We start from the raw sequence: 13,454 nt of genomic DNA on the forward strand, positions 1-13,454 counted from the left end.
GCCGGCCCCGCCCCCGCCCGGCTCGCGCCCCGCCGGCGAATCGGGACGCGGGCACGCCCCGCGCCCGGCCCAACGGCGCGCGCGCGCCGCTCGCGCGAGAGGCGCCGCGGCGCACCCCCCCGCCCCGAACATCCCAGCGCGCGTGCGCGCCCGCCACCCCCCCCCGCCCTCCATTCACCCCCTCCCCGTCGCCCCCGCGCGCCCAGGTGGCGTTGGCGGGAGCGGCGCGCGCGACGTGAAGGGGGGGGGGGTGGCTCGCGCCGCCGCCTGAGGGCGAGGAGCGGCGGGAGCCGCAGGAGGGTCCGAGGGCACCGCCTTAGAGCCGCGCTAGAGCGCGGCAGGCGCCGGCCCCCGCCACCGGCGACAGGGTCGGTGTTCGGCCACCGCGGTGCGGGGCCCGCGGGGCGGCTGCTGAGTGAGCGACACGTCGGCGTGCGCAGCGCAGCGCTGCGGGGCGGCGGCGCTGCCCGCTCGGGTGGCGCCGGGCCGCTCCGTGCGGCGGAGGCGGCTCGGGGGGCTGCCTGGTGAGCCCCCCTGCTTAGGGTGAATGTACCCTTGCATTTCGGGCCGTGAGGAAACGGGGTGCTGGCCGCCATGGGGCTGATGCGCCGGGATCAGCTGGCGCGCTGCGAAATGTATCCCTGGCAGCACATAGATGGCTCTCGTATGCCTCGCTACGCACTGCTCGGGAGTGGGATTGCTCAGTTACGTGAGGAGAAAGACTTAAAGGTTTTTTTTCCAGGGGCTGGAGGTGGTGCGTGTAGCTGGGCTCAGGAGGAAGACGCCTGCCGAGAAATCAAAGCCCTGGAAGCGAATGAAGCCCTTGTACACCTCTCGCTTCAGCGTGTTCCGAAGCAGCGCGGACCATCCATCTCATGGGGGGACAGGGAAGAGCCGCTCTGTGGGTGTGTGACAGGGCCCCGGCAGTGTAAGCCCGGCTCAGCGGCTCTCCCTGCGGCTGGAATGTGGTGCAGGGCGTGCTTCGGGCTTGAGAAACGCTGTTACTCCACGTAACTCCGCGGTGCTGAAGCATCCCTGCCCAATACCAGCTTTGGGAGTAATTCACGATCATGTAGCTAGCTTGGAAAACTCAAATGTTTTCGCAAAGGACAGGGGACTAAACCCAGTGGGAAACAACATTAAGGATACCTGGCATTTTCATGAAGGCCCGAGTTTTCAACACCCTTTGTAATGATTAGGTGTTTAATCTTCTGCCCTCTGAGCAGTTCAGTAATGACTACCTCTGTGAGGAAACAGGATAAAGTTCTTGCTAGTTAAAGACCTGCAATTAAAATACTTATCACTATTCTCCTTAACCTTGCTGGCTCTATTTATTACATGTCTAAGTAAACACTATTAAGAAAGTCCTTTATCTGAACAAGTCACAGCTTGATTGTGGTTAACAACAGTTTTTATTACAGAATTATAACATGTTTAAATTGTCTGGGCACAGCTGTGGTGCACATGAGAAAAAGACAGTCACAGTCTTATCTCTGTATTTCCTTCCCTCTTGAGTTTAATACAGATTTTTCCAGGTCATCTTAATGTGTTCTCTTAACTTCCTTTGTATTTCAGTGATGGGTTCACAGAACAGAAACAAGCGGTGAGAGGTGTGAAGTACTTTTACCCATCTTTCTAGAAAGATCTTGCCTCTGAAGTCACACAGAATGGCTTGATCATTCTACGTGTTTCTTTGAAAACCTGTGGTTTCCCACTGCATGGATGTGGTGGTGTGTTACATCCTGGCAGGAATACTTTAAAAAATCAGCGTGGCAACTCCAGCCGTTCCTTCTAATCTTCATTTTTTTCTGTTCTGGATGCCTTCTTAAGAGATTATACTGCTACCTGGGCTTGGCTGGGACACCTTGGCTTAGTCCTGTGAGCCGTGGTGGCTATTTTTGGTCCCCAGATAAGAGCTGGGAACCAAGAGGAATTTCAGGAATCCTCCCTAAGGAAATGAAATAATTTAAAAGACCATGTTTATAAGAGTTGTACTTGAAAGAATCTAAATGCTAGAAAACAGACAAACACTAAATAAATCTGGATGAGACCGTTTCCAAACCTCTCAAATGCTGTTACAGTGCTGTTAGCTTGACCTGCTGAAGAAATGCCAGAAAAGTTTCTCCTCTATGACTTTTCCCAGTTCCTTCCTTGCCTGACTGGTTTGCCGAGACAAGAAGTCTGTCCGGTACAGTGTAAGAGTTACACAACTGATAAATGGTCTCCAAAAGTCTCTCAGCATTGCTGTGCTGCTTCTGCTGTTCTTTACCTGTGCTTCTCAGTGGTTATTTAGGTGTGAACAAATTTGTTTTGATCTCATTGACAGCCAGCCGTCGTAGATCCTGATCCATGATTCAGTAGCTGGGATGTAGCTTAATGTATATAATTGCAGGTGTCAGGGGAGTAATTGCAGCAATATGATTAAAGGAGTGAAAGTTGGGCACTGTGGGTTATCTGTGGGGAAAAAGCCTCAGAATGTTTCAAATTTTGAAATCCACATGCAGCTGGTTCACTCACAGATTTTTGATCTGAAGAGCAAACACAGTGGTAATAATGTTTACATATGACAGTTTCCCATAAAGTGCTTAGTAAGCCCTGACAAAATGTATGAAAGAAGTTTCTAATTACAGACGTTATAGCTTTGGATGCTCTTGAGTAATTACTTCATTTTACAGGGTTTTTTTTTATTCCCTGAGAAAATTCAACCTAGAAAGTGGATAAATCATCACTGCATTCACATGCAGCCTCACCTTGTTCTGCTTCCTCATCTTCTGGATAACTTATCCATTAGGAGGTGAACGCCTTGACTCAGAGTGATGCTGTTCACTTTTACTTTTCAAACACTGCTTATTGCAGCCTCTGGAAAGAAGACAACTCAGGGAAGAGCACAAGGAGAGCCCAGCTTTAAGGACAGAAATTGAACTCTGATGCCAGCTGCTCTCATGGCTGAGGCCTATTTTCCATTGATTTTGAAGCTGAAGAGACATCTCTTATCGTGCAGGGACAGGCTGCGTTCAGGATGGAATAGGAGGTGGACTGTGTGTGAAGGAATGCAGGGATTTCTGAGTAAATTTGGAGTCACAGAACAATCAATCAGCTCCATTGATCTGGAGCATTTTTAAACCCGGCTTAATGTATGGGATGCACTGACAATTTTGTTTTAAGCTGATACAGCTTGGAAACACTGACGAGGTCAATGCAATGCTTGCTGCCTTATTTCAGGATAGTACCTGCCTGAATTCCTTTGCACATATTTATTTCAAGTTCTACATGTAGACCTATGAAAAATCATTTAATATCATGTCTTATAATGAAGGACTGCTGAATTGCTCAGGAATTTCACTTAAAAAATTGAAAATGAAGCAACAGTCACATAACATAACAAAATTCACCTCACCAACAGTCACATAACAAAATTCATTTTGGCCCACTGTGGAAGTTTGGGCTAGGAGAGAGTTAATATTCTTCAGACTTATTGGTCTAGGGCTCAATTTTTCACTGGTAAAAAAATCAACTTATTTCTTAGTCTTTACAAATGGTGTTTTTCATTTTAACTCTCTCTTGGGGTTATCCTTGTAAAATGCCGTTGTGTTTGCATGTGCATACTGCTTCATAGGATCAAAGTGAAGGAGCCTGTGTCTCAGGCCAACATCCTTTTTTTTTTCAGCCCTATCTGTTACAGTGTTGGTTTTTCCTGGAGAGATCGGCTTCTGTAAAGGGCAAAAGCCATTTGAGCTTACACAGAAGTTTATGGCCTCTCTTCCATCTCAAAGTCCTCCTCATTATCGAGGAGGGAGAATGGTAAATACACAGCCAAGTGTAAATGTGTCATAGTAGTGACCTATATATTTTAAATAGGCCCCATTCATACAGCTGGGTGCCTTTGCTTTTCTGTGGTGTCATAATCTGGAACTGCACCATTCACACCTAATGGCAAATAGATTGAGATAGAGTTGTCATGATAATTAGGCTTCTTTATTGGACAAAGTGTGTTAGGGTTCACAGTCACCAAAAGTCAGTCTGTCCTTGTCTTTTTTTTTTTTTTCCCTCCTTTTTGAGAGGAGTGTGTGTGAAAATTGCACATGTGCAGCTCTTGTTCTTTGGCAGGCAGTCCTAGCAAGGAGTAAATTGCTGATGTCCTCTGTGGCAAAGTCCATGTTTATTTCAGGGTTTGCCCTTTGTATTTTTCCATTTTTGATGAAGAAATGGGAGGAACTTGAGGAATACAGTCAGGTTTTGTGTATCAGGTAGGATCATTCACATCAGCAACTCCTCAGTAGCCTTTGCCGTTTTAAAATAAATACTACCTACAAACTTACTGCACAGCCAGAATTTTGATTGGTTTGATTAATAAGGTGTATTTTTCTGGGTAATTTCTGTTATTGGGATTCACATTCACTGGTACATTTTCCTGTCACCAGAGTCTAGAAAACCTTTTTACTGGCTGAGGACATTCCTGTACTGGAACACACCACCTTTTCATTTCTTGGACAGCACAGCCTTTGTGTTACAGTTTGTAAACAGGGACCTTTATCAGGGAGAAGCCTGACAACATTTTTCTTTGAAATCTCAGATCAACAAATCCTTTTTCTCCAGTTTTGCAGGTACTCAGAGAATGGAAGGGCCTGTTAGGAGGCTGCCTCTGCTAAAGGCAGCAAGGGACTGTATCTCATTCCCAGTGACATTGCTGTGGAGATGCACAAGAGGAACACCAAATTCCAAACTTGCAGCAGGTGCTGCAGGAACAAAGGATAAACTCTGACAATGGCATGAGGAAAAATGAGGGAAGAAGGCACTTGCTAGAAGGGCATCAAAGAGTTTCCAGCATGTAAAGTTTATGTGCAGATACGAATTCTGTAAAGACTAATTACGAGGTCCCTGAGCAATAACTTGTGTAGTGTAGCACATAAAAGTTATGACAGTGCATTTATAGAGTTTATTTTCACAGATTTCACTTTAGCTTTGGTCTGCCAAACTGCACTAGGTAGTAAAAACCAGGGTTTTGTCAGCTGACAGGTTTGATGGCCTTGCTCTTAAATATTTCCTTTTAAATGTTTTTAGTATTAATTAAGTTGTTTGTTTAGACATTTTTGTTCACTTAAAGAAATGGCCATCATGCCATTTTCAGAATTTTTGAAGACAATTAAAACAACTAACATCTAAGATCATCTATAACAGCATTCTGTGCTCACAGAAAAGCACACACCAGGATTTATGTGTAATTTGACATGCCATCTATAAAAGCAATCAACCCTATGGAAACCTTACAATGATTCTGGTGCCATAAAGCTGAAATTTATGGCCATCTAACCTAAAGCTTGTTAAAGAATAAGCACCACAGGCCTCTATAAAGCCTCATAACATGCAGGCATGGTCGTTCCAAACCATTTTTCTAGCACCAAACCACCCTATCTGTCAGCCATAAACTACTCCCTAAAATGGCCTCATCTGAATACACGTAGTCGTTCTAATTTTAGTGTTCCTGATTTCTTTTCAAAAGCATGGATTCTTCCCAAAAGTGTGAGTCAGCTCAAACCAACTCCTAGCAAAAAGTTTACAAGATCCAAACTTTGTCAGAGTCCTCACTTTCAGTTTCTCAAGGGAAGGTGCAAAGTGAAGTAGGCTACAAACAAGTGTGAACTGTTGATAGCATGAAAGGACGTGTTGTCCTGCCTGCCAAACCCGTGTTCTGTTTCAGCAGTGGCTGAGACAATAGCTGATTTTTCTCTGCAGGTCTCACATTGTCTGGGACTTGCTCCTAAAGTAATGTCAGGAGAAGGTAGATGAGGTTGACCCAAGTATGTTAACAACTGCTGATTCACTGCAAGCAATGCCACTGGTTCTGAGCAAGGCTCCGGTTTGTCCTTTCAGTGCTTGGCACTGGAAAATAGTGCTGTTGACATAGGTGTCACCAAATTCCTCAAGACATTCAGGACTGGACTTATAGTTCTTCTAGTGTTAAAACCTCTGGGGGAAAAAGTTAAGTCCAGCTTTTTCTGGGGAGGAGTACTTCCTATGGTAGCTGATGTATTACAAGCCTTATTTGAGAAGAGACAACCATGTCCTTTTGGGAGTAATCTAGATCCTGTGATGAGAGGAGTGTAATTATGTGCATATAATAAATACATTAAGTATTTAATATTTAAATATTTAAATGTTTGAAGGACAACTGGAAAGAAGAGGAACATATTTTTTGTGTTTTGTTATGTTTTCTTGACTGTACGTGTTAGTCTGAGAATATTCAAGGCTATATTCAGAGTTTCTAATTCACAAGTGAGGTACACTTGATATCTAGATATCATTGGTTACTAAAACCTTTTTGCAAGTAAGTAAATAATACTGAGAAATTAAAATAGGAGCCCTTGTCCTGTGTCCTGCACTCACCTAGCAGGCCTTTGTGTGACTAATGAAGACACTGGAAAAGCAAGTTTAGTGTGTGTATATCCATCTGTTATCTCTGTACCCCTATGTCTTCCTTTTTTTGAGTAATGACCAAGACTAGGCTGAAACTGAGTGAGAAATCCATGTTCCAAAGAGGCAATGCAATATTATAATTTAACAATCAGATTGTTAGAATTGGAAGCATTCAATGGACAGACATTAGGCAGAAACAGCCTGGACAGAGTCAGAGACGTTGTCTTTAACACAGGTAAGGATTTGGGAACTTTGCTGTTATAATCTGAGTTTGATGCAGACTTGAAGAAGTAATCTCAAAGCCTAAACTCTTCCTCCAATGGTAACAGCAACCATGTACTTGTAGTAATTTGTGCTGAAAAGGGATTCAAGTATGTGAGTTAATTTCTGTACAGACCGTAAAGGTACAAAATCATGTACACCAGTGTCATGAAAAGGATATTGGTACTCTGGAGAGCATGATTTGCCCTACTCGAAGAACCATTATGCTATAGTAGACTCATTCCACAAAGTAATTGTTAGGGAGATTTAAATTTTTTTTCAAATATCTGTATTCTTTATTTGTGACCATCATAAAGTAATTAAAACTCAATTAATATGTAGAAGAAAATAAAGCAATGTAAGGCTGTTGTTCTGCAGTAAGTCATATAAAATTTGTGAATGTGGGATTTCCTGGCAGTTGAAATTTGATCTGTATTGGTGTGAGCACAGGACTGCATTTTTACCAAATGAGCCAGAACATATGTTACATTGTTTATTCAGGGTTTATGCCAGCTTTCTGTCAGCTGAGCTGGATAAATTATGCTTGATCCAGCACAAAGTTAGAGTGGTCCAAACAGACAGTATCTCATCAGGTAGGACCTCTCCTGGGACAAAATTATTTCTTCAAGCTATTTACAATCACACAGAATGATAACCTACCACCCTAATATGCTATAAACCTTGCATAAACCTTAGAAAAATTTGTTTCAAGTCAAAGCATGTCTATAACTGATTAGCTGTAAATAGACTGACAATTTTTTCCTCAGAGGGAAACAAGAGGAAAGTCACAAATACACATTATATTTTACACCTTAGGCAAGTACAGAAATATTCCAGAATATGATTTGTATAGAAATTTTGAGTGTACTCATGTGTAAATGTAAATAATGAGGTGGGGAAAAAATGAGTCACTGTGATAGTTAGAAACATAATTCTTGAAATTATTTCGTTAGGTTTGGGCTCATGTTGTGAAAGAAAAAGGATTTGATTATATATGTCCCACCGTGTTTCATCTTTTAAATATGCAGCTTCCATGTCCTATTATGAATCCTTGGCATTTCATTCTGAAGCTGAATTGTCAGGACAATAGTTGTGGGAAGTAAAAATAGCAAACCAGAACATTATAGAGTGAACCCAATGATTTTTGAGATCTCCTAAGCTGGAGGGCTGAATCCATCGGTAAGTGTATGCAGGTTTTACCAATTTGGATATAAAATTGGCTGGGGTCCTGTAAGACTTTTGTTGGGATTTTGTTAATTTTCATTTAAATTTCATTAGAACTTATTAACTTATTTTTGTCACTGCACCATTGTCAGTCTTTGGCCAGGAGTTGTGACTGACTGCAGTGCAACATTCAATGACAGCTTAGCATTGTTCAGACCACCCTGGCTACCTTTTTCTGTGCTGCAGCCTTTACTGGGCTGGAACAGCAGTTTTCTGTCTGGGTGCTTGCTAGACCAGCCTATGGAACTGATGGTTGGGGCTTTTTTTGTTTTATTTTTTGTTGTTGTTTTTTTTTTTTTTTTGTTTTTGTGTTTTTTTTTTTTTTGTTTTTTTTTTTGTTTTTTTTTTGTTTTCTTCAAACTACCCAGTCTATGAGAACAATTGGATCTGAGAACTTACAGCAGACCTGGCAAAAGGGTATGATGACAGTGAGAAATAAACTGAAAGAAGTATTATCCCTGACAAACTTGAGGTAAGAGCATACCTGTACCTCCTTCCCAGTAGGAAAAGGTATCCTGAAGTAGATGCACTCATATGGATACAAGAACACTTGAAAAGTACAGCATGCACTGGGGGCTGTATGTCAGATTTGTTCTTGTATGACTACATCTATACCAGTGGTGCTGGTATAATTGTTAATAACATTTCCTCCTAACTGAGAGAGTGATGCTAATAAAACTTTTACAGGTATAATACCCCTAAAAATTGGAATCAGTAATCAATAAATAACATACCCATCTACTGTAAACATTGTACACCCCAATTAAGCAGGAATTCCCATTATGCAGGTCTGAGTTTGTAGAGCTGTTATTCTGCTAAGCTAGCACTGTGGGAGAATGCAGAAGTTGCCTTTTAGAAGCTGAACAGCCATTTTACCTCCCTGCATACATTTTGGTGAACTTTCCAAAATCAGTCTTGGCACAACTGAAGCATCTTTAGCATTTTTCCATTACTACTACTTCTACCACTATTACCTCTTAAAAGCTTGTGTTTGTTCTCCAAATGGGACCAGACTGTACGGAGAGATTGGTATTTCTAACCCAGTTTGCTGTGCTGGAATAACCTGGCAGCACACTACAATTCAACTCCTACAAAGCACTCCCATCTCTCACTCCTGACACAGGCTTGGACTCCAGACCATTCTGATGTAATCTGCACCAGCAGTGCCATTTTAGCTGAAATCACTTTACATTAAATGCAAGTACTAAAGATATACAAGAACTTTAAACATCCTTTGGGGTTGAATTTTGCAAAAAGCTCATCAGCAGAAAACACTTCCAAGCGATAGCTGGTGAAATATGCCAAGTTAAGGGCTGATGATACGTAGCAGTTTGCTGCATATGAGATACTTAACCCAAAAAGTGGTTTATATATTTGACTTCTACCTGCAAGAGAAACACCTGCTGTGCTGTTTGTGAGTCCAGTGCACTTGGGATGGAATGGATCCAGCTGCTGATCTGAGTGAGGCCTGAGTGAGCTGCAGGCCTTAAGGGGCACTCTCTCAGTCAGGCTGCTGTGGATGCTCCAAGTCTCAGGACTGAGCACAAATCCTCAAGTAAAGGAACTGCTGAAGATTATTGAGTATGGCTGGCCCAGATATTCCAAAAGCATCCAATCTCCTTGAATGATAGGGCCTGATAATTTGGGGTAAACCAGGTGGGAATTAGAGTCATGAAATGAGAACCTCCATGCGTGGGATTTCTCCAGGTGCCTTTTCCTGTAAAATATGGCAAATTTTTAACATCACACTCTAGGAGTCACAATTTTCCTCTGCCTCTTTGGTGCCCTTCCTATAAATACTGTGCTGACCTAAGTGTTCTTGCTCTTTGCATAGAGAAGGGAGGACTACAGCGAGGACTAGAATTCAAACTTTTTGAGGCCGCTTGTGAACTGAGCTTGGTCACAGGCCCTGGTGCAACATTGCATTAGAGCAGAAGATGTGAAAATGTCCAAAAGGAAAACTCATACATGCTGGGCCTTTTCAGAATTCAAAATATACAGGATATTTTAAAAATAGGTTGACAGTGTACGCTTCCATTTTGGACATGGACAATGTGGGAGAGAATAGTGGGATGTGACTGAGGGATTTTTGGTATGCTTTTAACATGTCATGTGTGCAGGTTTTGTATAGGTCTAATTAGCCTTTTTTAGATAGAAATCTGTAAAAACTCCATAGCTCTCACATGGCACTAGTGAGGCAAAATGCACAGAAACATTTTACACAATTTATAATTATATACAATTATTATAATTGCTATGCTGTTAACTCCCAGTGTGCTTAGATCTCATTGCACAGCAATGATAATGACACACCTAACTTAGGTTTTGCCCACAGATGACAGAAAAGGAATTCCCCTAGACAAAAGGTGCTTGGAAAGGCTCTAATGCAAGGCAAAACCACATTCTGATTTCCTGGATAGGTCTCTTAAAGTCTTCTAGCCTTATAGAAAATAAAAATATTGTTCTTATAAAGAAGTATTTATTTTACTTCTTTTGTTTGTGGGCACACAGTTTGTGGTGATTGGGAGTGGGACAGCTGAGCCTCATCCCCAATGGGCCACAGCTGTGCAGAGCAGGTGAGCAGCACTGGGGGTAACGAGTGCCCAGGGCACTGACCAACCACCAAAGGGACAGAGGGCACACAGGGGCCGTGCATCAGCATCAGGGGATAAAAGGCTGGGCTGGGGGACAAGGTGAGCAGATGCTGGCACCTTTCAGAAGTGGTGTGGTGTGACTGTGTGTGGGTTGAAGCCTTCTGGAATTCCATGGTGACCCTGTGTGTGTTGTGGCCATCTCAACAGTGCTGTGTGCCACCACTGACCAGCTGGGAATACTGGGAAGCCAAATCACCCTTTCCACCCTTGGCTGCTGTGGTTACCAGACATGTAAGTCAGAAGTGCCTTGATTTGTTTCAGGGGCCACTTGTGGGGAAAGGAATGCAGAAGGGCTTGTGTTTCTAAAATTGTTACTTTATAATTGATAAAGTAATAGGTAATTCAAAGCACTGCTTTGGGACTTGTGCTTTAGGCATGTGTGTATATCCTGACTATGGGATTTTTAAAATTGCTGTGCATTTCTGTAAAAGTAACTAATGTTCTGCATTTTGTGACAAGTGCCTTTCACCAAGCTTTGTGTTTCTATTCTGACCAATTCTACCCTAAGTGCACAAGTGGCTTTCTCTACCATGTCTGTATTACAGTCTTAATTGTAAAATAGGATTTGGGTTTTTTTTTTCCCATTCAGATTAGATAAATAAGAAAAAGGAATGTTGTAACTGCACTATAGACTTTTTCCCCCAGGTAGATGTATCCATGTCATGGTTTAGTAAGAGACATGGTAGTTTTCATGTGGATCATGATCTAGATGGTTTAATCTGCTCTTGAAGATACCTGTTGGACTTTGTCAGCTGTGTGCTACAATTACTTGCTGTTTTATTTCTGTCAGCTGTTTTAAGGTATAGATATTGCTCAGATGCTGTCTCTGGCTTGGACCTTGGTGCAGGCACAGTTTGTGGTAACTGGGGGTGAGGCTGCAGCTGAGCCTCATCCCCAATGGGCTACAGCTGTGAGGAGCAGGTGAGCAGCATTGAAGGTGATGGGATGTGGAGTGCCCAGGGCACTGACCAACCACCAAAGGGACAGAGGGCACACAGGGGCAGTGCATCAGCATCAGGGGATAAAAGTCTGGGCTGAAGGACAAGAAGAGCAGATGCTGGCAGCCTTCTGAAGTGGTAGGATGTTGTTCTGTTTGGGCAGACATCAGAAGCCTCCTGGTGAGGTATGGTGTTACTGTGTATGGGCAAATGCTTAAAGCTTTCTGATATTATATGGTGATAGTATTTGTGTTGTGGCTGTCACAACTGCAACTTCTTTTTTCGTTTTGGAACAATAAGTTAAGTCCTTTTACCTGTCCTTATCTTTCTCAGTGTTTCCTGGATTGCGTTTAAGCTTCCCTAATGTCAAGGTTTCCCATAAGCTCTCTACTCTTATAGGAGGTACTAAAAAAGAGTGGGAGTGTTTCCTGTGCTGCAAGCAAGCAGCAAAGCTGCTGTTTCCCTCACTGCTCTGATGCAACTACTAGCAGTATCAGGGATATGGGTGTTTCCTTAATTTCCAGAGCATTTGCAATGAGAGGTGGGAAAGGGCATGTGATCTCCATTATCAGGAAAGAGGCTCAAAGCCTTTGCTACTGTCAAAACTGAAACTGAGCAGGAATCTTCACTTTTCTGGTGTTGTTCCTAAACAGAGCTTCTCCAAGCCACCTGTTGCTATCAAGTGCTTACCTGTCATAGTTTAGTGGGGAATTGAAGTTAAAAATAAGAGGAGTTTTTTTGTAACTTAAGAGCTTGAGGAAATGAATAAGTGATAAAAAGAATAGACTGAGGCTTTGCTTTTTTTGACCAATTTTTGGGATTGTCCCTGAGCTATTATTCAGTTGAATTCCTTAGAGCCTCATCAGTCATGCACATGTGCTCCTTGGTGACAGAACTGCAGAATAATTTAATTTGAAGGAATCCCAGAGGCCACTTGGTCAATCTCAGACCAAAGCAGGGCCACACATTGAGATCACATTAACTGGGGCTTTTTCTTGCAGAGTTTTGAAGGATGGAGAGTCAAGAGACACCTTTGGACAACCTGTTGGACTATCTTTATTTTTTTTTTGCCACAGTAGCTGTTCTGTCTGTCCTGCAATCCATCTGCCCTACTATCTAATCTATGACCAAGACCATTTTGGGAAGTAATTTTATCTCTTCAGAATCTGCTACACTTGTCTGTTCTTCAGGTTTTGGACTCTGATATTCATGGAGCACAACTGGCAAGAAATCTTGAGTCAGGACACCACAGAGTTATCTTGGGAATCCTTCTGGATTTTAAAACCAGAGAGGATTTTGTACAGTGCTTTGGACAAGGTGTTAGTATAACTGCCACTGAACAGCTGAGCTGAGGAATACTTTTTGCTAAGGGCAGTCAAAAGGGTCAAGGTTTGCGTTTCAGTGCAATCCAAATTTGATTTGTCTTTTGCTTTCCTCTAGGCTGGTAATTTGCGGTCAGGTCCTAGGTAGGCTGCTGGTTCTCCAAAGCTGCTCTGCTCCCAGAAAAGCAGGCAAATTCCCTCACAAACACTGGTGAAGGATTACTGCTCTCTCAGCTCACTGCAGTGCTTAAAGCTGTGGACCATAGCCCTGTAACTGGCCAGTGCACACACATGCATTTGAGCAATGCCAAGATGGACAGCAGTGAATGTATTGTTCCAGGCACACTTTTGCCAGCAGCAGCCTGTTTCCAGGCATTGCCAGGACCCACCTCAGCTGCCAGCTGCTTGTTCCTGAAACCCTTTCAGCTGTGCCAACACAGCTGTATGTGTTTGTGTTTGGAAACTGAATTATGAGACTGGTTCAGGTTACACTGGCTAACAATGCTTTTCTTAAAAAAATTGTTTCTCTCATACCTGTTAAATTCCCTGGGCCTGATTCACAGGGTACCCTTACAGATAGTTGTGTTGATAAAAGTTATATGGCCCTTGAGAGAACAGAACAGGACAGGCAGCAAGGAAGG

At 42.9% G+C, this 13,454-nt stretch overlaps 1 protein-coding gene and 1 long non-coding RNA gene across 8 annotated transcripts in view; both read left to right on the forward strand.

The window, feature by feature from the left end:
• Positions 1 to 175: 175 nt before the first annotated feature.
• Positions 176 to 8,115, forward strand: LOC135298668 (uncharacterized). The gene is made up of 3 exons (XR_010360705.1): positions 176 to 524; positions 743 to 3,801; positions 4,597 to 8,115. It is a non-coding gene; the product is annotated as an uncharacterized LOC135298668 (long non-coding RNA).
• Positions 8,116 to 10,584: 2,469 nt separating this feature from the next.
• Positions 10,585 to 13,454, forward strand: part of JADE1 (jade family PHD finger 1) — a 131,222-nt gene continuing 128,352 nt past the window's right edge. For 6 of the 7 annotated variants that reach the window (XM_064416462.1, XM_064416467.1, XM_064416461.1 and 3 more), the window contains exon 1: positions 10,585 to 10,784. The gene's annotated coding sequence lies outside the window, so the exon portion shown is untranslated. Of the gene's footprint in view, positions 10,785 to 11,624; positions 11,677 to 13,454 lie in introns of those variants that run through there. The other variant, XM_064416470.1, reaches the window with a different exon arrangement.

This window comes from Passer domesticus, chromosome 4, assembly GCF_036417665.1.
Source record: "Passer domesticus isolate bPasDom1 chromosome 4, bPasDom1.hap1, whole genome shotgun sequence".
Classification (NCBI taxonomy): Eukaryota; Metazoa; Chordata; class Aves; order Passeriformes; family Passeridae; genus Passer; species Passer domesticus.